This window comes from Triturus cristatus, chromosome 5_1, assembly GCF_964204655.1.
Source record: "Triturus cristatus chromosome 5_1, aTriCri1.1, whole genome shotgun sequence".
NCBI lineage: Eukaryota > Metazoa > Chordata > Amphibia > Caudata > Salamandridae > Triturus > Triturus cristatus.
Genome location: NC_140587.1, coordinates 675,364,827 through 675,389,190, shown reverse-complemented (window position 1 = coordinate 675,389,190; position 24,364 = coordinate 675,364,827).

The window sequence follows — 24,364 nt, the reverse complement described above, 5'->3', positions numbered from 1 at the left end:
CTTCCGTTGTGGCGGACGCATGCGTTGCTGGACACGCCCCCACCCCCTCGAAGTGACCAGGCCCTGAAGGTCAGGTATGTCCAGGGCATGTATGATTTGTGACTTGGGTGGGGGTTATGTGTCCTGCCCCTGCCCCCCCTTTGCCCCTGGGTGTTGTTCTGACCTTCTGCGGCGTCTGCGTCGGTTCCTGTAGAGCAGGTGGACTGCTATGAGGGCTGGGATGACACGTAGGTTCGGGTCCATGGATGTCCGTCGTGTACAGGTGCTCCTTGTGCGCGTCGTCCTGATTTCCCGGCAGTTTTTGGCAGCCGGAAAATATAATCCGTGCGGGGTAACGTCGGTACAGATCGTACTTCCTGGTTCGTGAAACGCAGCCTGAATGCGTCCCGACGTCACGTCGGCGCTTTCCCGGATCACATTTGTATGTATATTTTCGTCGGTCGGTGTTTTGTACGATTCGTACGGAAATAGTGTTTCCATACGAATCGTACTTGCATTTTTGTAATGTTTTTTAACCGGGTACGAGTCGGACGGAGAAAATGCTCCGACCGACGGTTCGTACCCGGTTTTTCCAGGATCGGAATCGGCCCATATATTTTTGCAAACGATATTTGACACTTTGATATTTTTAAAAAAGATATTTCTTAGCTAACGTCGATATTCTTGACCACGATTTCTTGCTGTCGATATTTCTGACCCACGACATTAATAACTCGATATTTGTGCAACCCGATATTTTGTACTAGATATTCTTTCTCTGCACTAAAACGAGTGGAAGACGCTGAAGGGCAAGCCTGCAGAAATAACCTCCAGAAGGCTGCGAAGGGAGCAAAAACAGAAAGATTCCTTGCTACTTGGCTTACAGACTGGCTTCGCCCTAATTCCATGTCACAATGCTTTTTAATTGAACATGCCCACCAGGCCCTGCTTCAAAAACCTCCACCTGGAGCTTGGCCGCCGCCCATTATCACCAGAATCCTCCATTATAATGATAGAGATATAAACCTGCAAAAAGCCTAACAAAAGGACTCGCTCTTCTATGCCTGACATCGCATAATAATTATATTTCCGGCCTATACAAGGATGGTCCAGCAAAGCTGACAGTCCTTCAAGGTGGCAAAAACCCATCGGCGTGCCTTGAAAATCTAATATGCCCTGCTGTACGAGGCCTGTCCAAGGGTGTCATATAACTCACAGTCTTTTTACTTCAAAGGAATTGTTCACTTGGACAGATGAGACTGTTAAGACGAAATCACTCACCCCACCAAGTATGGACTCTGATTCATCATCTACAGATGGGGGGTACAAATCACCCACATTTTTTACATTTTTTTATAGACCTTTATTGAAATTCTTGCACATCAAGTTACAAGGTAAACAAGCAGTGTTTTAGCAAATAACAAAGAGAAAAAGAAAAACAACATCTGTTACAAACATCGTAAAGGCATTAGTACAGCAATGGCACACAATTGAGTGGAGGGAAGAGTGACCGGAGATGAAGCAGGAAAAGGCAGGGAGGGACATCAGTTGGGGCAGGGTGTCATTGGGAGGGATACAAGGAATCAGCTGAGTGCAGGGGGTGGGAGGTAGAGCTCTACGGACCAGCACCGGCAGCCGCCGCGGGGCAGAGTGCTGTCAGGGAGCGCGGGAGAGGTCGCAGAGGAAGGAGGTAAAGATGAGAGGGCCCCAGATATCACGTAGCCGGTGTTAACTCACAGAATTCCGACGGGAGCATCTGGCAATTCACAGCATCTTCGAGCCAAGCACTAACCCTGGGTACGGGCTTCCGACCCCAATGCATGGCAAATCTGCGGCGAGCGAAAACGAGCAGCATAGCTGTGAGCTGACAGGAGGCATCAGGACAATGCTTCACTAAGCCTAGAGGCAGGTCAATGGATCTGGCAAGACAGACAAGGAGGTAATCTCAGTGATGACGGTACACACGTTGCGCCAATATGCAGAAACTAAGGGGCACAGCCAGGCAAGTTGAGAAAAGTCTGCCGCGGGGGCCGAGCATTGGAGACATCTATCACTGGAGACGAGGCCCATTCCGTACAGCTGAGTGGGGGAGCGGTACAGTCTGTGCAAATATTAAAATGTATGAGGCGCAGGCGGTTATTTTGGGAAAAATCATTTGGTCTGTTTACAATAGTACAGCAAGTCCGCCTGAGAAAGATCAATACCTAGATCCTCGCTCCAGGCAATGAGGGCACGATCAGCAGATATTGAGGATGCCGCTAACGCAGTGGCATAGAGCCTTGAGATCAGTTTGCGAGAGGAGGTGGAAGTGTATGTCAGATCGAGGGCGGTCATCGAAGGAGGGGGCTGCGGGAATATAGGGTGCATCTCCCGGCAGGACGCTCTAGGTTGATAATAGAGCAATGTGTCCATTGGGCCTGACTCGGCCGGAGGCAAAAAGAAATCGCCATTGGGGTAGAGGTCTGATAATGTGACCAGTCCCAGGCCAGCCGCGCATTTAACCATCCCGGTCGTGTGCAGTGATGGAAATGCTGGGTGGTATGCGACGGGCATGGCACCGACAGAGAGCAAGCTGGAGCCTGAATATCTCCTAAGACCATCCCAGGTCCAGTGCAGGGTCTCCACCATGTCGATCTCTCTGTGTGGCAGTTTTGCAGGGACAAAAATAGTGGTCTGGAGGGGTGAGGGGGCCGCTAGGTCGGCTTCCATCGCCACGTGGGGCTGAAATTGTGTTGGATGCTGCCAGAAGTGAAGGAAGCAGGCCTGGGCACTGAGGGCATATAATTTGAAGTCCAGGGCACCCATCCTGCTGCACGTAAGGGGGAGTGTGAGAATATCATATGCAATTCTAGGCTGGCGCCGAGCCCAGATGAGAGGCATGATGAGGGAGTGAAGTGTGCGGAAAAAATGAGCCGTGAGAGGAACGGGAACATTCAGGAACAAATATAAAAATGTCGGGAGCACTACCATCTTAGCAATGGCAATGCACCCCACCAAGAATAGAGGTAACCACCACCATAGGGGTATTTTGGTCTCCAGCCAGTCGCCGCCCGGCCGAGGTTCGCCTTCCAAAGTTCATCCACGCTGCTACTTAGCCAAATGCGCAGATATCTGGTGAGCCCTGATACCCACACAAAAAGATAAACCAAAGTGAAGGGGACATTGGCATCTGTCAAGGGAAAGAGAATAGACTTACTTCAATTGACCTGGATGCCAGACAAACCTCCAAAGCGCACAATGGGGCGAGATTCTCTTGAGGGTGGCGGACATAGAGTGTGACATCGTCCGCGTACATGGAGATGATCAGGACTCGGGCCGCAAAGCCTAGACCTCTCTGAGTGTGATGCTGCCGGAGCCTGGCGGCGAGGGGCTCCATAGCCACAGCGAAGAGCATGGGCGAAAGTGGGCATCCCTGCCTTGTACCCCTTGAAGCAGGAATGGGCTCCAAAATCTGGCCATTGATCCGAAGGTGAGCAATAGGGAGGGTGTAGAGGAGATGGACTTTGCACAGAAAAACCGGGCTAAAGCCAAGGCGAGGGAGAAGGTAAAAAAGGAAGGGCCACTCGAGGGTATCAAAGGCCTTGGTGGCGTTTTAAAAGAGCAGCCACGGCCAGAAGAGCGGGGTTCATCTGGTGGAGTACGGCAAATATCGTGCGGAGGTTATGTGATGTTGCAAGCCTGGGAATGAATCATGACTGTTCTGGGCGAGCAATCATGGGCATGAGGGGCAGAAGGCGGGAAACCAAAAGCTTGGCAAAAATCTTATTATCGATGTTGATAAGTGATAGGGGGCGTTAAGAGTCCAGAAGCTCGGGGGACTTGTCCGGCTTTAAGAGCAGCGTTAGCTGGGCCTCGCAAAGTGATGAGGGAAAGTAGCCCGACTCGAAGGAGTCATTGTACATAGTGGCAAGGTGCGGGATGAGGATGGGTGGGAAGGTTTTATAGAAGGATGCTGGCAGACCGTCGGAACCGGGTGCCTTTTCCCCGTGCAGACTAATAATGGCTGCCAGAATCTCTTCCTTAGAGAAAGGCTCATCGAGGTATTCCCGATGGCCATTGCCAAGCCAGAGGAACTCAAGAGTATCAAAATACTGGTCCAGAATGTCACACAGAGGGGTGATCCCCGCGGTGTAGAGATGAGTATAAAAGGCGGTGACCTGTGAGATCACCTTAGTGGCAGAGGTAGTTCGTTCTAGACACCCGTTCTGGAGTGCTGTGATGTAGGAGGCGGCAGAAGGCTGTCGCAGGAGATTGGCTAAAGTCTTACCCGGGCGCTCACCTTCGCCTTCCCGGGGTGCCTTCGCTTCCCTACCCAGAAAGGAGAGTTCTCTGTCGGCTTCCTGTTCAAATTCGGAAAGTTTTCCTCAGAGCTGCTCGAGGGAGTCGGTATTGCGGCTGAGAGAGTGCAAAGAGTTGAGAGCCTTAATTTCTCCTTCCAAGTCCTCGAGTGCACTGCAAATGGAACGTAGAACAGCAGACTGCTTGGAGATACATTCGCCCTGAACAACCACCTTGAAGCCCACCCAGAGTGTAGAAGGGGAGTCCACGGAGCCGGTGTTAAGTTCAAAATAGTCCTCTATTGCAGTTTGAATCTCGGCACAAAACACCGAGTCGCGAAGCACATTGGGAGGCAGGCGCCAGGCAAACATGCACTTAGGGGTATGCAGGGGGAGCAAGCTGAGGCTAACGGGAGTGTGATCGGAGAGAGTGCGCGCCATATGCTCGACAGAAGTGATCCATGCAAAAGCGTCTTGAGTGGTGATCCTGAGGTCCAAACGGGACCAGCAGCCCGAGGAGCCCATAACAGATGTGCCCTAGCGCGTTTCCGGGTGGGTGTGGCACCACGAATCCAACAGGGAATTGTCAGCTAAGATAGAATGCAAGAGAGAAGTGAAGCACGGGTGTACAGTGCGGGGCCCAGGGCAATCCAGAGTGGCTGATGGAGTGATATTGAAATCACCCCCCCACAGCAAAGCAGCAGGACCCAGGGAGGAGATGTGTTGCCATACCTGCGCAAAGAAGTCAGGGTCATCAGAGTTAGGGCCATAAATCGCTGCGAGAATCAGGGGCTAAGCCAAGAGGGTGCCCAGCAGGATTACGAAGCGCCCCTCAGGATCCGCAATGACCTTAGTGGTGTTCCAGGGAAGTCCTCTGCATAGGAGGATGGACACCCCGCGAGAGGAGAAGGAGGAATGAATCTCATCCCAATGCCTAGAGTGAAGCCTGGACGCAGTCTCGGGAAGTAAGTGAGTTTCTTGAAGGAAACAGATGTCAACCTTATGGCAAATGAGATGTGCATGTACAAGACGAGCCTTCCGATGGTCATTGAGACCACAGACATTCCAAGTCCAGAGTGTAGTGGCCGTCATAAAGCTATGCCAGAAAGGTGAGTGTCGGATGAGAACATATGCAGAGTGGAAGCCAGATGCGCCTGAGACGAGACGGGCAGTGTGAAAGACAGTGTAGCAAACAACACAGTACAAATCAGGTCATAAAAACGAACCAACAACAGGCCTCGGAGGAGAGGCAATATAACCCAGGAATCCTCCCCACCACCCACACCAACTCCTCAATCAGGTTGAGAGACCATCCCCACCCACCCAGGGAAACCCCAACAGGGAAGGGGAAAAACCAAGTAAGAGATGAAGGGAATTATCCCGTAGAGACGTGTTTGGGCTCAGCGAACACCCATGCCACTAGGACAGGGTGGCCAAGCTGTGGGTAAGAGCGGACTGTGGGTGAAGAAGTTGGAGACCAAAAGGGCGCCTCGAACCCCAGGGCAGATCATGGACACAAGCAACAGATACAGAGCAAGAAAATATCATTACTGCATAAAAGAGAGAGGAGTGTAGGGCTACGGAGTTTAAGAGCATTAAATGTCTCTGCAACCAGGGAGGACCACCAGGCCCACGAGCCGTAGAACTAGAGGTCGGCAGATGCAGGCCGATGCAGGAGTGATTGGATTAACAAAGGGCACGAGGGCCAGGAAAGGCTAGATCGTGCCAATAGGCGCATGAAATCGGAGTCCATGGTCGAGGGCTACCATCAGTCATTGTCACTCAAATCGCCGTCATCAGCCATTTGGGAGCTGGAAGGGGTGAAACGCTGTGGTTTGTCCAGTTTTTTGGCATAGGCCAGTGCTGCCTTTGGTTCCGTAAAGGTGTGAAACTGCGAGCCGTGCCTGTCACGCAGCTTGGCTGGGTACGCCAGGGAGTAGGAGATGTCATGTTTCTGCAACAGTCGTTTGGCTGGGAAAAATTCATGGTGAGCAGCCTGAACCGCCATTGTATAATCAGGGTAGAAGGATATTGAGTTTCCCTGATGGCGAATTTCCACCTTCTCCCAGCTCGGAGGACCGCATCTCGGTCTCGATAATTCAGTAGTTTGGCGATAATAGGTCGAGCGGGGAGGCCAGGAGCGGGCCGGGCCCCAGAGAGCGATGGGCACTCTCGCTGATAAATACAGGGGCAAGAACCTCTCCGAAAAGTCACGAATCATCTGCTCGACGAAGTCCTCCATTTTGGCTATGTTGGAGGATTCGGGCAAGCCCGTGATATGGAGATTACTTCTGCTGGAGCGCGCCTCCAAATTCTCATTCTTATTTTTAATGAGTTCCAACACCTTGTCCATCTGTAGGCGTGAGTGGTGAATCCGGATTGCAGCATCTTCAGCATCGCCTCAACATGGGTTAGACGTTTGTCGTGGGAATCCACCCGAGCCTTGACCGTGTCTAGATTGGCGGAAAGCTAGTCGAGTTGGGCAGTGATGCCAGTAAACGTGGTTTTTACATCCAGCATAATGGTCTTGAGGTTGTCCTCACGGGTTGAGCCAGCCTCGGGCTGAGTATTGGGCGCGGTAGTGCCCATGGCCGCTCCCTCCTGTCGCGTCGACTTGCGTTGATTAAACACCAGCTTCGACTGCTTGGGGCCCATCCTCCTCATGGTTGGGCACCTGTGTATCTCACAGGCCCACAGATCACGCCACCGGGAAGCTGGGGGCAGAGGAGCAGCGTGCGAGGAGGCAGGGGCTGGCAAGAGAGGCTGTGGCAGAGAATGAACACCAAAGGAGGTGGCAGTCGTCAGGCACAAAGGGCAGGCCGGAGAAGGTGACGAGCCAAGCGGCCTGCTGGGCTGACTAGGGGAGGCAGCGTCCGAGCAAAGTTCAAGACGAGCAAATGAGCCCAGTGAGGAGGGGGCAGACTGCCCGGATCCGCAGTTTGGGTTGGAGCTGTTGCGGCAGTGGCGGGCTTCAGCAAAGCTTCCAGGAAGGAAGCCAGGCAAGGTCAGAGATAGGAGCCCAGGGGAGGGAGAGGCAACACCAGTTCACCAGCAAGTGAGTGCCGGGCCCCAGAAGACAAGCACTGTGCTGCGTTCCAGTATCTCAGGTGTGCCCCCAGGGGAGGTGGTGGAAGACAGCTGGCAGGAGGAAGTTCCGATCCTGGCAAGTCAGTAACTACCGTTGGCCCTGGGTGAAACCACGCAGGCAAGAGTGTCCAGAAGGTGGGTGATGTAGGTGGCCGGAGCGCCCATTAGGCTGACCCAGGCCCGGCGGGGGACCGCCCACTCAGGGTAGAAGCCGGTGAGAGACTGACTCGCTGGCATAGGCAACAAGGACCGTATAGAGCCATGGGTGAAGGTCCCAGGCCACGTAGGGGCTGTGCAGGCAATGGCCGAGGCCCAAGGCACAGGTGGCACAGCGGCACGCGGGCGGGAGGCAGCAATGCAGACCCCGGCGGTAAGCCATCTGGCGGAGCAGCGGAGAGTCGCAGTAGGCGTGCCGCCCATGTCGCAGGGCCCAGAGCGAGCAGGCCGAGGCAGCGGGCACCAGGAATGGGAAAATGGCACCCACGCAGAGCGATGGCCTGGGCCCGGCAGTACGGCACGCGCGCCCCCTGCCCCGCCGCAAGGTGCCCACACAGCAACGCAACTCACCGGGCCCAGAGGAGCAGGACAGCAGGCTGGCGCCGGTGTGACGATCCGGCCACCGGGGATCCGCTCGGATGAAGCAGCAGGTCAGCGGTGCCACCATGGCCGGGGCCTGGCGCCAGCCACACGCTAGCAGGACGGCTCAGCCACCAAGCTCGGTCTCAGTAGCGGATCTCGGTGTGTCAGCTCTGACGGGGGTCCGGAATGGTATCAATCAGCGCCCCAGAGTGAGGTGAGTTAGTATAGCGTGGTGCCGGGAGACAGCACCGCGGATGTCCGCAGGATTATTAGCGGAATATCGGCTTGGCCGGCAGAGCTCACTCAAGAGTGCGGCCATCTTGCAGCCGGCTAAGCCACGCCCCCCACAAATCATCCAAACTAAAAGAAAAATAGCCTGCAGTCAATCCTGTGCGAGTTCGACATATCCCAGCGGTAGCAGTCAACCTCAAAACCGATCTCTGAGGTCACGGACAGTAACAGTTGCAGTGCTAGAAGCACCGTAGAACTCATGGGCTACTCCCTTATGGCAGCAAAAATCAAGTGTGAGTAGGATCTGTATTTGAGAGGATCCCTTTAAAAAAAGTCTGTGGGACCCTCAACAACTACTTTCGGTCGGTGGTATATGCTTTGTCACTGACATACTACTAGTTGATAGTGTCATCATCGGGTTTTCTTTCCTCCAACCAGGAGGGGATCTCTTGTAATTGAAGAGAATTTTCATGCAGATCCACAACAAACTGAGTGCTCTAAAATTACCTCTTGTCTATTGTTCTAAATTTAATTAAGGTTAGACTAGGGTAAGGGTAAAAAAAAGATTGTCTGTGTGTAATGGACATGCAAAGTATCCATGACAACCTATAGTGACGTCTAGGTCTACATGTTTCAGCCTCTCTGTGCCCATGGAGTGTCGGCAACTTTCATCAGGACCATTCAAACTAAATTTTTCTTTTAGGAGGATCCCCTAATGTTTGGTAGGTAGGTTAAATGTTGTCCCCTTAGTGGTTAAGAACAGGTGGAGTATTGTCCCCTAGTTTCTTTCACAATATGGTATAGCTATTTGCATCCTGTATGGAGTGAGCAATGTTCCCATCTTCATTATTTCCTATTCGGGCCCCATAGGAGCAGGTGGAAGATGTGGCTGCCGCCTTCTTGTTGTGTGGTACCTCTGTTTTGAATTGTTCTTCCTGTCCTGGGTGTTCATACTCCTTTATGGCAACATCTCTTGAGTAAAGAGACTTTTTCATGCCTAAGGGAAGTTTACTGAGGATCCATTGGCAGGGGTTTCTGCCCAAGCCCTGTTGGTTCTGAGGTATTGGGCGGGAGGAGAAGGGGTTTGTTGGGCAGTTTTGTGTTGTCATTTCTAATGCCATGCTTCTCTACTTTGTCTACATTTCCCCCTGTGCGGATGCCACACACGAGTCACACCACACATGCTTGAACAATCTAGATTTATGATTATGGCCAAGACAGAGGCCGCCAGAGGTAGGACTCTGCATAGTTAGCTTAAATGTGCGGTGCATTTTGGACAACATAAAGAGGGGCACCATACTCAATCAGGCCAAACGATACAAAGCTGATGTCCTACTATTACAGTAGACTCATTTCTTGGGCAACAAAAGACCCTGTCTCTCCCTATACTTGGCTATGTCCAGGTATATAATTCCAGATTTACCAGGGGCTCTCCAGGGCTGGCAATTTTAATCCATAGTAGAATTCTATTTGCTCACACCAGGTCATGATTAGATCCCCAGGGGAGGTATATAATAGTGTCAGGTACATTATATGGAGAGCAAATCATTCTTGGTAGTGTTTACGCCCTCCCAACCCTGTCCTGGACATTTGTGAATTGCCTGATGGCAATCTGGGTTGAGATCCCATGTGGACCGACAGTGGTTGGGGGTGACTGGAATGATGTAATATGCCCCATCCTGTACAGGTGGCATGGGGCTGGGAGAACTGCAATGCAGTGGGAATCAAAACTGCAGTCTTTAGTAGATGGGATGGGTAGGGTAGATACAAAGAGGAGATACCACCTCACTGCTCAAGAGTTTAGATACTACTCGAGTATATATGACTCATTCTCTTGCCTGGACTACATTTTCATGCCCTTGAGTTGCCTCCACAGAATGACGACGGCAGAGATATTGCCCAGGGGCCTCTCGGATCACTCCCCGATGACACTGGTGTTGGTGATGGGCCCGGGGCCCTCATTGTTTCGGTAGCGACTTCCGACATGGTACCTACAGGACCACCAATATAGATTACATATACACCGAGCTATCACAGAATATTTTTACTTATAACACCGGGTCGTGGACTCCCCAGAGGTACTAGGGGGAGCCATGAAGCCAACCATAAGGGGAGCAAATTGTCCTTCTGCAGAGCACAGCGCAAAAAGCGTAAAGATAAATTGACTCAGACTGAGGCTCAGCTCATAGATCTAGAGCGGAAGAGTAAGGGAAAGGATGTGAACGTAGCACGCTGTTAATTGCTCCTCACGCAACAATTATATGCCAGTGAGCTGTTAGACGAGGCCAAATTGGCCTGGCTCGCCATCCGTCGCAGGATATATCAGTGATTGATAAATCGAGTGCGTTACTGCATCATCTTTGCCAGCAGGAACTACAGCCACATGCTGTCCCTGGTGTCTGTGATCCAGATGGTGTGATACTGTCTAACCCAGCCCATTTGCAGTGAGCTAGACTATTTTGCAGACTTCTATGCCCCTAGAGAGATCCTACCGGAAGCCACTATACATCGTTTTTTGGATGATTTACCCCCAAAAGTGCTTTCTGATGTGTTGAGAGAGGAACTCGACACCCCACTAACAATTGATGAGCTCAAGATCGCACTGACAGAGTTATGCTCGGGTAAAACACCCGGGCCTAATGGTTTTCTGAGCGAGTTCTACAAAGCATTCCAAGCTCATCTCATGCCCCACTACCTGGCTGTTATCAGCGCTGCCGCGGAGAGTGGTTGTCTCCAGCGGGACTGGAGACACGCTGAGGTGGTTATTTTTCTAAAACCAGGCAGACCTCCAGAGCAACATTCGTCATACTGCCCAATTTCTCTACTGAATAAGGAAGCTAAATTAGTTGCCAAAGCCCTCGCAAACGGCATTTTACCATCCATAACCGATCTAATACACCCGACCAAGCAGGCTTCATGCCCGTCCATGCCACGAGACATAATATCAGATACGCCCACAATGCTATTGCGGCAGTGGACATTTAGGGTGCCCAGCAGCCCTACTACTCACAGACATCAACAAAGCATTTGAGTCGCTTAGCTGGCAATAACTTTTTGCACTCCTGAGTAGGCTGAACTTCGGCCCCCTTCTCCTCCCCTATATACAACTTCTATACACAGATCTTACAGCTTTGGTTCGGGTAGCGAATGCCACCTCAGGGACCTTTTCTATTGGATGAGGGACACACCAGGGATTCACCCCTCTCCCCATACTGGTTTGCACTCATGATGGAGCTGCTCGCAGCATGAGTCAGGATCGATGCCCCGGTCAGCGGGTTCAGATGGTCTAGTGGTATCTCCAATTGCAATACGCTATATGCAGATGATGTACTATTTTTCCTCATGGATCCTAACTGGACGGGACCAAGGCTACTACGCGTGATGCAGGTCATTTGAGGAGAAGTCCGGCCTATTTATGAACGCCCATAAATCGTTCCTTTGGTCTATACGGGTGGGAGGGAACTGGACATTTAGTCTAGAGAGGTGACGATGGTCCCAGAAGGATTTAAATACTGGGAGGTATTCTCAGCCTGATTCATGGGACAGAAATCTCCCCCATTGTGGATGCAGACAGAAACACAGGTACGATCCTGGTCCTACTTACCTTTGTCCTTATTCGGCAGTTCAGCAATCATTATGATGGTCTACCTCCCCCGATTGTTATATCAACTGCAGAATCACCCATATCCAATACTGACCACATGGTTCAGGAAAACCCACGCGATCCCAGGTCAAGTCCTTTGGGTGGGGTTCTGCCCGGGGAGCCCTGAGAACCTGTTTCCAATCTATATACTGCGGGGAAATGGCCACCCCAGATATCCAGGCATATGAAGCAGCGTCCCCCCTCCTGGTCCTTAATGACTGGTGGTATGGGGATTGGCACAGCCCACCATATGCTGTAGAGCGCTGGCTAATAGATGACACAACACTGCACACTCTTCATCACTCAGGTTGGCACTTCGTGCCTTCCCACCGGCGACAAGGGCGGTGTCTGTGATATGGGGGGAATCTCTGTGCCGGGTGGGATGGTGGGGCCGACTTATCAGAGAGACTCCCCTGTGGCTCAATGGCCTCCGACCCCAGCTTTTGATACTGACCAGATTCAGTGGCAGGGAGAACATAGGTATATCCACATTTGCGGTGGTCCTATGGGGTCACGTATTGAAATCATTCCAGGAGCTTCAACAAGAATTCTTAATGCCCCATGTACAGTTTTCTAAATACCTTCAGCTCCGTCATGCCCTCTCCCCCTATATTACACACCAAGAAGCTATACCAGAATTTAATCCTATTGAGGCAAATGTTTTTATGGGCTATCTCGAGGACCATAAAATCACTATAATATATAAAACACTAGTTACTAATAGCCTCACCACATAAGACACACTCTGAGAGGCCTGGTATGGGGACCTGGGTTCACTAGATGGAGATGACTGGGCTGATGCATTGGAATCTCCGCGCCGTGCAGCCATAGCATCCAACCTGCGGCTCATACAATTTAAGTACCTTCACCGGGTCTATTTCACTGGACACAGGTTGTGGAGGGCCAGCCTGGTGGAATCCTTACTGCGCCTGTGTTGCAATAATATTGAGGGCACCTGGATACACACAATTGTTCAGGGCACTATCCAGGGGTTTTGGCGAAGGGTCATTAAAATGTCTTTCAGAGGTCCTGGGGTGAGACATACTAATCCTGGTGGAGGTGTGGAGGAAGGGGCTAGACCTTTGAATGGGCTTAGAGATTCCTGTTTTTAAAGAGAGTGGATACCCTCAGCAGCATCCCAAAAGACGAAAAAGGTGGGTGGATTATTGTGGTTTATACCTAGAACCTGTTGCCTCTATCTCACAAGTTACCAAAACACTGGGACAGTAGGGTGGCGGAGTGTTTTCTTCTTGCATGTTTCAAACCCATTTGGCGGAGGTGGCAGGGGGCAGACGACGTCCGAAATTGTTTTATTGACATGGCATTTTTTCTCAAATGTTTTAATATTAGATCAGATGTTATACATGTTGACATCAGAAATATCACTCTGCATTTTACTGTTTATATTAGAAATCCTCGCTATACCAGGAAATGTATGGCTGCTGATGCAATAAAATTTGTTTTGAAAAAATAAGAGTAGGGTGTAACTGGGCGGGTGTTTTTCCCAGTTGGGAAGTGGGGGAGGAGACGAAGAGCACTTAATGATCGCTAAAGGGCAATCTAAGATTGTATAAGGACAATGACAGTGATGGGGTGCAAGATTTTAGTGTTTGAAAGGATCTTGGTTTCGTAGGATGCATGGGGGTTGAATGTATAATGTTGGTGCTGGTTGGGGTGTTCGAGGAAGTATTGGGGTACGGTGGTGTTAGATTATGCTGTCTTTATCAGTGAGGCGGGGTTGTTACATTTTGTATTTCTAATGTGTAGTTTGGGCTTCCAAATCTGCCCTAAGAAAGCATCATTTTACACCTTTAACTGGTGGTCTGTGATAACTATATCGTCTTGCCCGAACAGAAAATTGATACTATTGCCACGCCAGGCTTAAATGTGGAGTGCTCTATTACAGTGGCAGCTGGCAGGAAACAGGGGTGGCGGAGACGGAGGGGTTGAAAAAGAAAAAGCAACAAACCTAAAACAATTACCTTTCCGCGGCCGCCGTCTCTTTGTTGTTCCTTTTCTTCCTTGCAAGTCCAGAACCAGGAAGCACTCAGCCTCCCCTAAGCCAATCACAACACTGCAATGCAGCGTTGTGATTTGTTCTCCTAAGCCAATCACAATGCTGCTATGCATGGTTCGGCGCTCAAATAGGGTCTCGGAACCTGAGCATGTTCCCGACCAGGTTGTGTAATGCATCCTGGTGGGGAACATGCTAAGTGGGCATGACGCTTTGGCCGGGCCAAGACGACTGGCAGAGCAGTCATGCGCACTTCGAGAGTGTGCTCTCAGCACTCCTCCCACGGCCCTTGCTTTGTTCAAAGAAGTATGTAATGGTGAATGTTTCTTGTCGTGCCACTATCCCAGTTTCTGTTTGTGCTAGATAGGACAGGACAGATAGGAGCATAAATTATTTTTTTACAAAATGGGTATGTAAGCAAAAGTACTTATGAACCGCTCTTACTGATGGTGAAACAGAAGACAGCAGTCCAGGTAAAGCAACCTAAAGATCAGTCAATGTGTTAAACTTAATTACATTTTAAACTATGAGTAGAATTGAAGCCCAGGGGCAGCACTGTACACAAGCCTATTGATTCTGTCTGGAATTGGGGTCATGGAGGTCAGATACCACACATGCAGGAGAAAAAACACACCACACTATGCAGGAAATGACTCTCAAAGAAAATATGCATGCACACAAAGATAAACGCAGTTCAGTGTAGGACAGGGCACTTACCTGGACTGTAGACAACTGAGGTCCACAATATGAGCTAGCAATTTGGCCACAGAAAAGGAATTGGGAGGATGGCCGGATAGATGTGGCAGATAAGAAGGTGGTGCTTGTGAATGGATTAATGCAGGGGCGTAACCCCTCCTGCCTCTGTGGAGCAGGGTAACCCAATCCTTCCAGGGAGCCAACAATCAGCTGAAGCGCATTGAATATTTCTAGATATATGAGACTCAGGTGCTTGTCATCACACTGCAGCACACATGGAAAGAGGAAAAACAAGGAGAAATAGAAAAAAATTCTCCTTGTTGCACCTCCCCTGGGGAGGGGTAAGGTTTTTACACATCCCCAGGTTTACATGATTTTGTAAATCTGAGGAAGCATAAAAATTCCACAGGTGTTGCGCGGGAACATCCCCTGCAACACCCATGGAATGCCTCCCTAGCGCAGAGTGAGGCAATGCAGCGATTTTCGCTGCCTTGCCTTACTCCATACCCATGAGGCCATTCAAAGCTATGGAACGTCACAAGAAGTGACCCTAAGGTGGCAGAAGGGGCTCATAAATATACCCCCAAGTTTGAGTCTCAGTATCAGCTCAACACCCTGTGGTTCTGAGCATATCATTTAAATCTTCCCGTGCCTACAAAAAAAGATTGTGCCCTTGTGTAATGTAACTAGTGTTCATGTAAAGCACTCCACTAGCATGGGGTTGAGTTTGTGCTATATAAAACTTACCAAAAAAAAATGTGGTTAAACCTTTACAAGTTTGGTCGATGATAGAGCTTACTCATAAGCTTCAAGTTCCACTTGCTTCTCGATATTAGGCCTGGGCTAAAATTTCGTTCTGCTCGCGGAAATTGCAATAATTTGACATTTTCGCATTCCGCGGAGAGCGCCAAAATGTCAAAATTTCCGCAATCCGCATTTTACCGGAAATGTTTTGCTTGCTCGAGCTGTAAAATAATACATTCTCGCGTGCGCGCGATCGCCTTACCTGAATCCCCGCGTTCGCCGACAAGTTTTCCCGATCCGGTCGCGTTCTCCAGGAGATGTTGAATTGTTGGTAGCCATTTGCGCTGTCTCACGACAGTTCGCGCCCACAGTAACATCATTCATCGCGCGATCACGTCTTTCTTCTCGCGATCATGCACCGCGAGACAAGTGAAAACAAGATGGCCGCGCCCGTGAGCAACCGCATGGGTAAGTTGGCGAGCCGCGACCACGCAGAAAATACCGCGAATGGGCTGGAAAAAAACTTCAGCATCTTCGCGATATTTCCGCGTGTTTGCGGAGATTTTTAACATTTTCGCGATAATTTGCTAAAGTGAATTTCGCAGATTCCGCCCACCCCTACTCGATATACGTGATTGGAAGGACAAATCTATACAAGTACTGGATTACAACAACCATTTGAAAGGAGTAAGATTCCCACACCTGGTCTGTTGTATTCCTTTCTCTCTTTTTACCCGGTGCCTTTCCCAGTTACTCTTTCAAAGCTTCAGTGGGCAGACTCAGTCTGAAGATGGGGTCAGTATCGAATTATTTGCCTTACCAGCTTGAATCCTTCGTTAATAGTTTATTTTCAAGGCCATTTCCCCAGGAGGGATTCTTCGTGCCAGTAACATGGAATATTTCAATTTGTTTTTACACAATTGTGGTTTATTTCGTCGCATTCGATATATAATAGTTTAAACTTAGATTTGAACTAGGGCCACTCTATCAGGGAATCTACACAAAAACACAAGCATTAAGCATAATGCACCTCTTCACAGAAACAAACCCGTGACCCATCAAACAGAGCCATGAAAATATATAAATACATCATTAGATCCATTGCACAGCCCATGGCTTTTTAGCAAACGTAACTGAAAGTTGTGCTATTTAATGAATTATTTGACAGCAGACTTTTCTCAGGGCACAGCCCCCCTTTTCTATAACTTCTTTTGAAGAAGACAAGATCAATTGCTATGATCACCTGATGCATCACTGTCAGGTGATTCACCCCACTACTTTCACACATCATCAGCTGCCATTGAGGCTAGCATGTTAGAGCTTCCTAAGTGTACTCTATCGCGACACAATTGTACCCGTTTGCTTTATTTCTGTCAACTATGTAAGGAATTAAACTAATGTACGAAGTAGCAGCAAAGCATGCAGGACTGTAAGCTAAAGATTACAGCACTCCTTCACCCACACAACCACGCAACTTGCTGGAAGGGCACTGAGAGCATCAAGGTCTTTGGGCAGTGTCCATACAGACGTGCTTAATTTGTGCCAGTGTTCGGGTGCTTGACATTGGCAGTTGTAATAATAACTTTATTCGATTGTAGTCTTTACAATCATAAAAGCACAATACATAAACATACATTCATAATTAAATTTCATAAATAATTTAAACAGAGCTAACCAGTTCCTTTGTAAGACAGGCACAATATATAAACGTCATGAACAAGAGCATCAGGCAGGATAGACAGGTTAAGAATATAAATAATAATACAGTATTAAAAATCATTAAGGGGTACCACAATAATAACAGCATAATTATCCCTCCATGCTTTTCCTAAATGTAATAGCTAATTTCAGAAAGCTGCATACATATAAAGTGCAGTCACAATTCAAGAGTTGAAGAAAATAAAGTGCTGGTTTAATCTGTGTAAATTTTAGTTTCTTTAGACAAAGACATTGGCAGTTATTTTGAAATACTACATGTATTTATCAGAATCAATCTCATAGTATCGTGGTGTGTGTATTTTTTGCAGCCTTTGTTAGTGGAGCACTTTTCTATTTAATATACCCAAAAATGATTAAACTAGGACTTAAACCTACAGTTTAAAGTGCCAAGTAAGACTCGTCTGCAGTGGACTCTTCTAATATACTTTAAGCCCGGACACCTATTTGTTTACATTCATTTTATATTTTAGGCACTGCCATTGTTACTGGTGGAAGTAGGAGGCACCAGCGGTTATGTTTGACAACATCAGTTGTGGACTGTGCGGCAGCCTCCTTAGAAAAATGTTGGGTCCTGGAACTTAAGCCCTCATTTACAAGAGGCCTGTGCCATCGAGGCATCACTTTTTAGACAATCTGGTTATGCAGGCCTCTCAATCATATCTGTGAGGCAACGCTACAACCCCCTGCATGGCTTTGCAAGGCATCATAGATATGGAGTGAGCTTCTTTGTCAAGGAGGCGTTGCAGTGGGTGTTCCCACTCAACACTCATGGAATTTGACACTGCTCTAGATTTACAACATCACGTAAACCTGGGGAAGCGCCAAAAATGTACCCCCCCTCCCCCAAGAGCAGGCGTAATGAGGAGTAATGTTTGCATTGCTCCTCATTTTTTTCTTTATTTCCACGTGTGCTGCATTCTGAAGTACACATAAGATGAAGAAAATGCCTCCTATGATTGTGTTTGTGCAGGAAGGTGCCCCTTCTTGCACAAAAACAATCATGTTAACAACACAGAAACTCTTGCACTGTGGTGTAAGGGTGCCTGCATTGGTGCTCAGTTGCAAATTGTGTGCCGGCGCTGACTGAAAGTACAGGAATGCACCGTATCTTGTCAATACAGTGCATTCCTGCGCTTTTGAATTGGCATAGGGCAGCACAGCAAATTGACTTGCGACGCTGCCCTATGCCAATTGTTTGTAAATGTGGCCTCTAATGTTCTTACAAGTTGAGCTCTCCACTACTCACCTATTATAAGCGCTGGACCATGGGCTTGCACATTAATGTCATCCCATGCTAGTTAAACTCTGTGAATGTCACTGAAACAGTAATCATGAACCTCTACCTCGTTGGCCATGTACAAACATGAAGTGAGACAGGGCATTTGTTACTGTCATATTAAATCACAACATTTTAATTTTAAGGACACATTTCTTTTTTCGTTCTTCAGTGAAATGACTTTATTTTTCACGTTAACTTTGAATATATATCTAAACACACCTAATGAGACAGGTACACATGTATCTTTTCATCATGGATAACAGGTTGGAAGAACAGAATATTCAGAGAAAGTGTAAGTGCATAGCAAAGTTTGCTTTGCCCTCGAGTCTTTGTGCAGCCCCCTGCTTTGGGCTCCCAGCATTGTGCAAACAGAATGATTGAATTCCTGCTGATCCTCTCAGCACAATTCACTTAACGCGAAACAACATATCCAGTTCTATCCGAGTCCGCCCACAGGCTTCCCTATCTAGTTACTGTGCGCATAACCCTCCAAAGGATCTGTCACTTCTGCTGATCTGTCTCATTTATCTCGTGGCTCTGCGGTGTCCTCACTTGATGAGACGCGGGAATCCCTGCCCAGGCGGGGCCAGAGGTCCCCCCGCATCTTATTGAAGCTCAGCGTAATTGACGGCTGGGAAAGTCCTTTCGCCCATTGATTTTAGCATGAGCGCCGCCCGTGTTTAAGCAGGCTTTTCATTCTTGTGTCACTTTTAGGGCAAATCGATACCCTTGAACTCGGAAATATTAGTCGGCAATAGTCTAGTGACAGGTTCCGTGTTATTAACAATAGCGGGCAGCAGGCTCTTCACTCAACATGCCAAAGCTCCTCTCTTCCAAATAGTAATTATAACTTTTGATCAAAAAGTTGAAAGTGAGATTTTTTAGCCACGTTAAGAAGCTATTACCCAAAACATCAGAAAATATACAAGCCAAAATCATCCATGGCGATAGAAAGAGCAGCATTCTGCATGCAACAAACTAGCCAATAATCCGAACTGCTTAGTATTAGCTCATGTTTTAACCAAATCGGCTGTTAGATTGTTTGCATATGCTAAGGCGAATTTTCCTTCTGCACATAAAAACGCGCACAAGAGGAAGAGTGCAAAAGCCTATGCCCAATAACACGTAAAATGAGTAAAAAATGTGCAGTAGGTAATCATAGCTAGATGCCATAAGCCGACAAGTGAAATAAACACGTGCTGATTTCAGTGGCGCAACATAAGCCCTGACAGCCTCCGCAGGGCGGGGGCCCCCGAGCTCCGGGGGGGGCACTCAGCCCAAGAATATATGGGGGTCCTACCAACAGCATCTAATACGAAAAGACTCAGAGAAAGAAGAGGAATCTACATTGGAAGCTACAGGCATAGGGTGATTGTATATGGGATAGATGTAATGCAATGTGTGGGATGCACTATATAAAGGACCTATGCAGTATTGATAACACAGAAGTAGTAGTGTTTTGTATATAGTGGTAAAAATGTAGCAAAATAAACAAACCAACTTAGCCTGGGTTCGGGTCTAAAGTTGCAAGGCCTGAGTACCATCACAGATTAATGTATGCAGAAATGTGTAGCCACTACCTATCATAACAGGTATAGTATTTCATGCGAATATAACGGAACCATTGAAGATGTGATTCGTGCTGTACTGTTGTAAAAGATAAATAAAGTTGGATATCCACACTCTTGAGCTTGACTTCTTTGTGATGCAAAATGGGCAAGCCCTCGCTACCCTCAGGCAGAAATTATTTGCCTACGAAGAGGAAGCCCTCCAGGAAACCCATTACCTCCAGAGGGAGGCAGCTGCAAGGCACTACAGTGAGGGTGACTGCTCTAGCAAAGCGCTGGGGAGCCTGCTCCGTAAACCATGGGCTAATGACTTTGTAGCAGAGCTTGTTGATTACCAGCAAGGAAGTCATACACAATCTGACGAGTTGATCCAGATCATGCCGTTGTTCTACTCTCAGTTCCAACAAGCTTCAGTTACTCCTGTTGCGTCTGATCTGGATGCTTACCTTGCCACACTTCAGCTTTTCTGGTTCGGTCACGCACACCAAATGTATCTTGATGCTCCCTTTATGGTGGAAGAGATACTACACATGATTCAGAGGCTCCCCATGGATAAGTCCCCGGGCATGGATGGGCTCACAACGTCCTTCTATAAGGAATATGCCTTCCTTCTTATCCCACATCTACTGCAAATGTGTGAGGACACTCTGTCCTCTGGAAAGTTTCTGCCATCTCTACAGGAAGCAGTAATTGTTACTATATTGAAGCCTGCTAAGTCTTCCAATAGCTACAGCTCATACAGACTGTTTTTGATGCTAAATGTTGATAACAAGATACTTGTTAAACTTATTGCCAATAGCCTCCTTCCTCTATTACCTGACATTGCCCGGCTGAACCAGTTGGGCTTTGTGCCTGGGAATTCGACTGCCCACAACGTCCGCACAAGGTTCTCCCTCATGCACGCCATAGACCCCCAACTGGAAGTGGTTGCAATACTACTAGACAATAGTAAGGTGTTAGATTCCCTAGAATGGCCATATCTATTTTGCCTATACCCACAGCTCGGTATCAGTCCTCTGTTTCTATGCTTGATCAGCCTACTTTATGCCTCACCAATGGCATGCCTCTGCCTCAATGGGGTCACCTATGTCCCGTTTTCAGTTACTAGAGGGAGCAGGCAGGGCTGTCCTCTGTCCCCAATCTAATTTGCAATAGCAGTGGAGCCACTAGCCACTCGACCACCCCAACATCATGCCTGCAGGGGCCTGAACTTTACCGTCCGGGGATGCTACTATCTATGTACTTGGACAACATCACACTATACATCCGGGAACCCCAAACAAACCTGTCTCCAACTATTCGAGAAGTTTTCTGATTCAGCGGCTACTCCATAATTCATATTAATCAGTTAAAACCCACACTCTTTTTCCTCACATCAGGGCTATATCAGTTCAAGGCTGTATTCCCATTGTAGTGGGCCACTGGGCCACTGGGCCGATTTCTTACTTGGGAACATGGCTTAGCAGAGACATTGATGAGCTGTGGAAGGTGAATTGGGGCAGGAATATGACCCAGTTGGGGTGTCTAGATTACCTCTGTCCATGGCAGGGAGGATTGCCATTGCCAAAATGGTTGTCCTGCCTAAGTTCCTTTATTTATTTATCAATATCCCACTCACCACACACTTCCTGGAACAACTCCACTTAAATCTGGTCTTCCTGGTCTGGTGGGAAAACAGCAGAGGGTAGCATGGGAAACACTAACATTACCTCTCCAGCAAGGTGGCTTTAATGCACCTAACATGCACTTATAAGTGTATTAAACACAGGACCAACACATACAATATTAACTACATCCCACATTGTTCCAGCACCATACTGCAGTGGTAGCGTATCAGGTGGCCCCCTGTCATTAAGCCTCTGCACTATACGCTATTTGAGCACTGAGTAAGGCTTCAAAGAGACCTGAGACGTTTGTACTGATGCGTGCCTAAATTCTTTATGGGCTTGCTAGATAGTTTGAAACATGTTGACTTCATATGTATAAAGAGTCCTACTAAGACTCTCTTGTTTTTATGCTTGTGACAGGAAGGCGAACATATTATTATTAAGTATACTGGCCATCATCAAACTTTAGATTTAGTCCTTCCACATCACTTCAACCTTTAATGTATACTTAAACCTGTTCACATACAAAGTCAGTATAGAGAGGTTGTCACACTAGCAACACAATTGTCAAGTACGATGAAGGGAGGCTCCACCATGGCCTACAAGTATGCTCCTTGAAATTACATTGTGAACTCAGGCATCCAACCATGGTGAAAAGCAGACCCAAGGATGAAAGAAGCCACTTGAAGTGGATGAGGGTCTGACCTCCATTAATAGAATCCTAGAGGCTCACATGTTATAATGTTAATTCGTAGCTCATTAAAGCGGGCATACTGCAAAAATCTAAACATGTCTTCTTGCTCCCCGACATAGTTGACCACAGTGTTCAATGCACAGGTTTACAACTTTTAATTTTGCATTTTTAATTCATTAGGAACAGGTTGTCTGCCCCTTCTCTATTTACCTTGTGATCACTATATTTCAAATTGAAAAGTCCCCATATGAGAGAATTTTGGGTATTATTAGTGTATCTAATGTGATGGGTTAGAAGGCTCTTTTTAGTGTTTCACCTAGGGTAAATATAATAAAAGGTTTTAGTTATATGATATTTATTTACAAAAAACCTATATAGGACAAATTTGCATAGGGTTATTTTCTTAACAGCACAGACAAAGATGTTATATCTCATTTTATATGTGCTTGCTCTTTATGTCGTATCTATTTCTTTCTCATTTTGCCACATCTTTCTAAAACACAAGGGGGCTTATTTATGAGCCCCCTGCGCCGCCGGACCATCACTTTTTGTGACGCTCCAGCAGTGCAGATCACTAAAGCATATCTATGAGACCACACAAATCCACTATGCGTGTCTTTGGATGGCCTCATAGATATGGAGTAAGGCAAGGCAGTGCAAAGCACTCCATAGCCTTACTCTGCGCTTGAGAGGCATTCCTTGAGCATTGTGGTGGGTTGTCCCATGCAACACCCATCAATTTTGACCAGATTTATGAGATCATGTAAACCTGGGTAAGCACCAAATCCTTGGGCCTCCTGAAGGGAGGCGTAACGAGGAGAATGTCTTTATTTCTTCTCGCTATTTTTTCTTTCTATGTGTGCTGCATTCACACATGGAAAGAGAAAAGCACCTCTTATGAGTGCTTCTGTGCAGGAAGGTGCCCCTTCCTGCACAAAAACTATCCTGGTAACAACACAGGTACCCTTGCCCCATGGTCTAAGGCTGCCTGCATTAGCGTTAGGCAGCCAAAATCGCACCATCACAGGGAGAAAGGACAGGACGCATTGTATTGCATAAATATTGTGCATTCCTGCCCTTTCGATTTGTCACAGGGCAGCATAGCAAGATGACTTGCTGCGCTGCCCTATGCCAAATCCCTGTAAATAAGGGCCCAGGGTGCTTAATTATGATAGCCCTGCGTCACCTTTTGCACAACATGAACTTATACATGAATGACACAGGGCTCTCAATCTGATTTATGAAGCCTTGCAAAGCCACCCTTCATGGCTTTGAGTGGCCTCATAAATCACGAGTAAGGCAGTGCAGCGCAAATCGCTGTGTCACTGTAATCTGCACCAGTAGGCATTCCATGGGCATTGCAGTGGGTTTTCCTATGAAATACCCATGGAATTTGATGCTGCCCCAGAATTACAAAGCCACGTAAACCTGGGGAAGTGCCAAGGCCTTCATTTATGGGATTTTGGCATAGGGCAGCACAGCTGCCCTATGCCAAAGTGAAAGGGCAGGGATGCATCGCATTTATGCAATACAGTGAATTCCTGTCCTTTTTGCCTGCGCTGGCAACGTTTCAGCAGCCTAGCGCCAATGTAGGCACCATTGCACCATGGTGCAAGGATACCTCCATTGCATATCAGCTTGTTTTTGTGTTCAGGAAGGGGCACCTTCCTGCACAAAAACAAAGAGGAACAAACAAGGATAAATAGAGCTATTTCTCCCTGTTACGCCTCACCTTGGGAGGCGTACGGATATGGCACTTCTGGGCAGCATCAAAATCCATGGGCATTGGGTGAAAAAACCCACTGCAATGCCCATGGAATGCCTCCCGAGTGCAAAGTAAAGCAACGCACAGATTGAGCTTCGTTGCTTTACTCAAGATTGTTGAGGGCACTCAGAGCCATGCATGGTGACTTTGTGCTATGCGGTGTTAAATTGCCGCAGGGCTCTCACAAATAAGCCCCCAAATCCTTTTGCCTCCTGAGGTGAGACATAACGAGAAAATATGTTTATTTTTGCCTCATTTGTTTCATCATTTTGTGTGTGCTGCATTCTGCAGCGCACATGGAAAGAGGACAATGCATGTTAGTAATGGAGGCTCCATTGCACATTGGTGCCCAGGTGCCTACATTGGCGCTTGGCTTCCGAAATGGTGTCAGTGCCGGGAGAAATGATAGGATGCATCGTATGCATAAATAAAGGCGTATTCCCGCACTTTCACTTTGGCACAGGGCAGCACATCAAGATGCC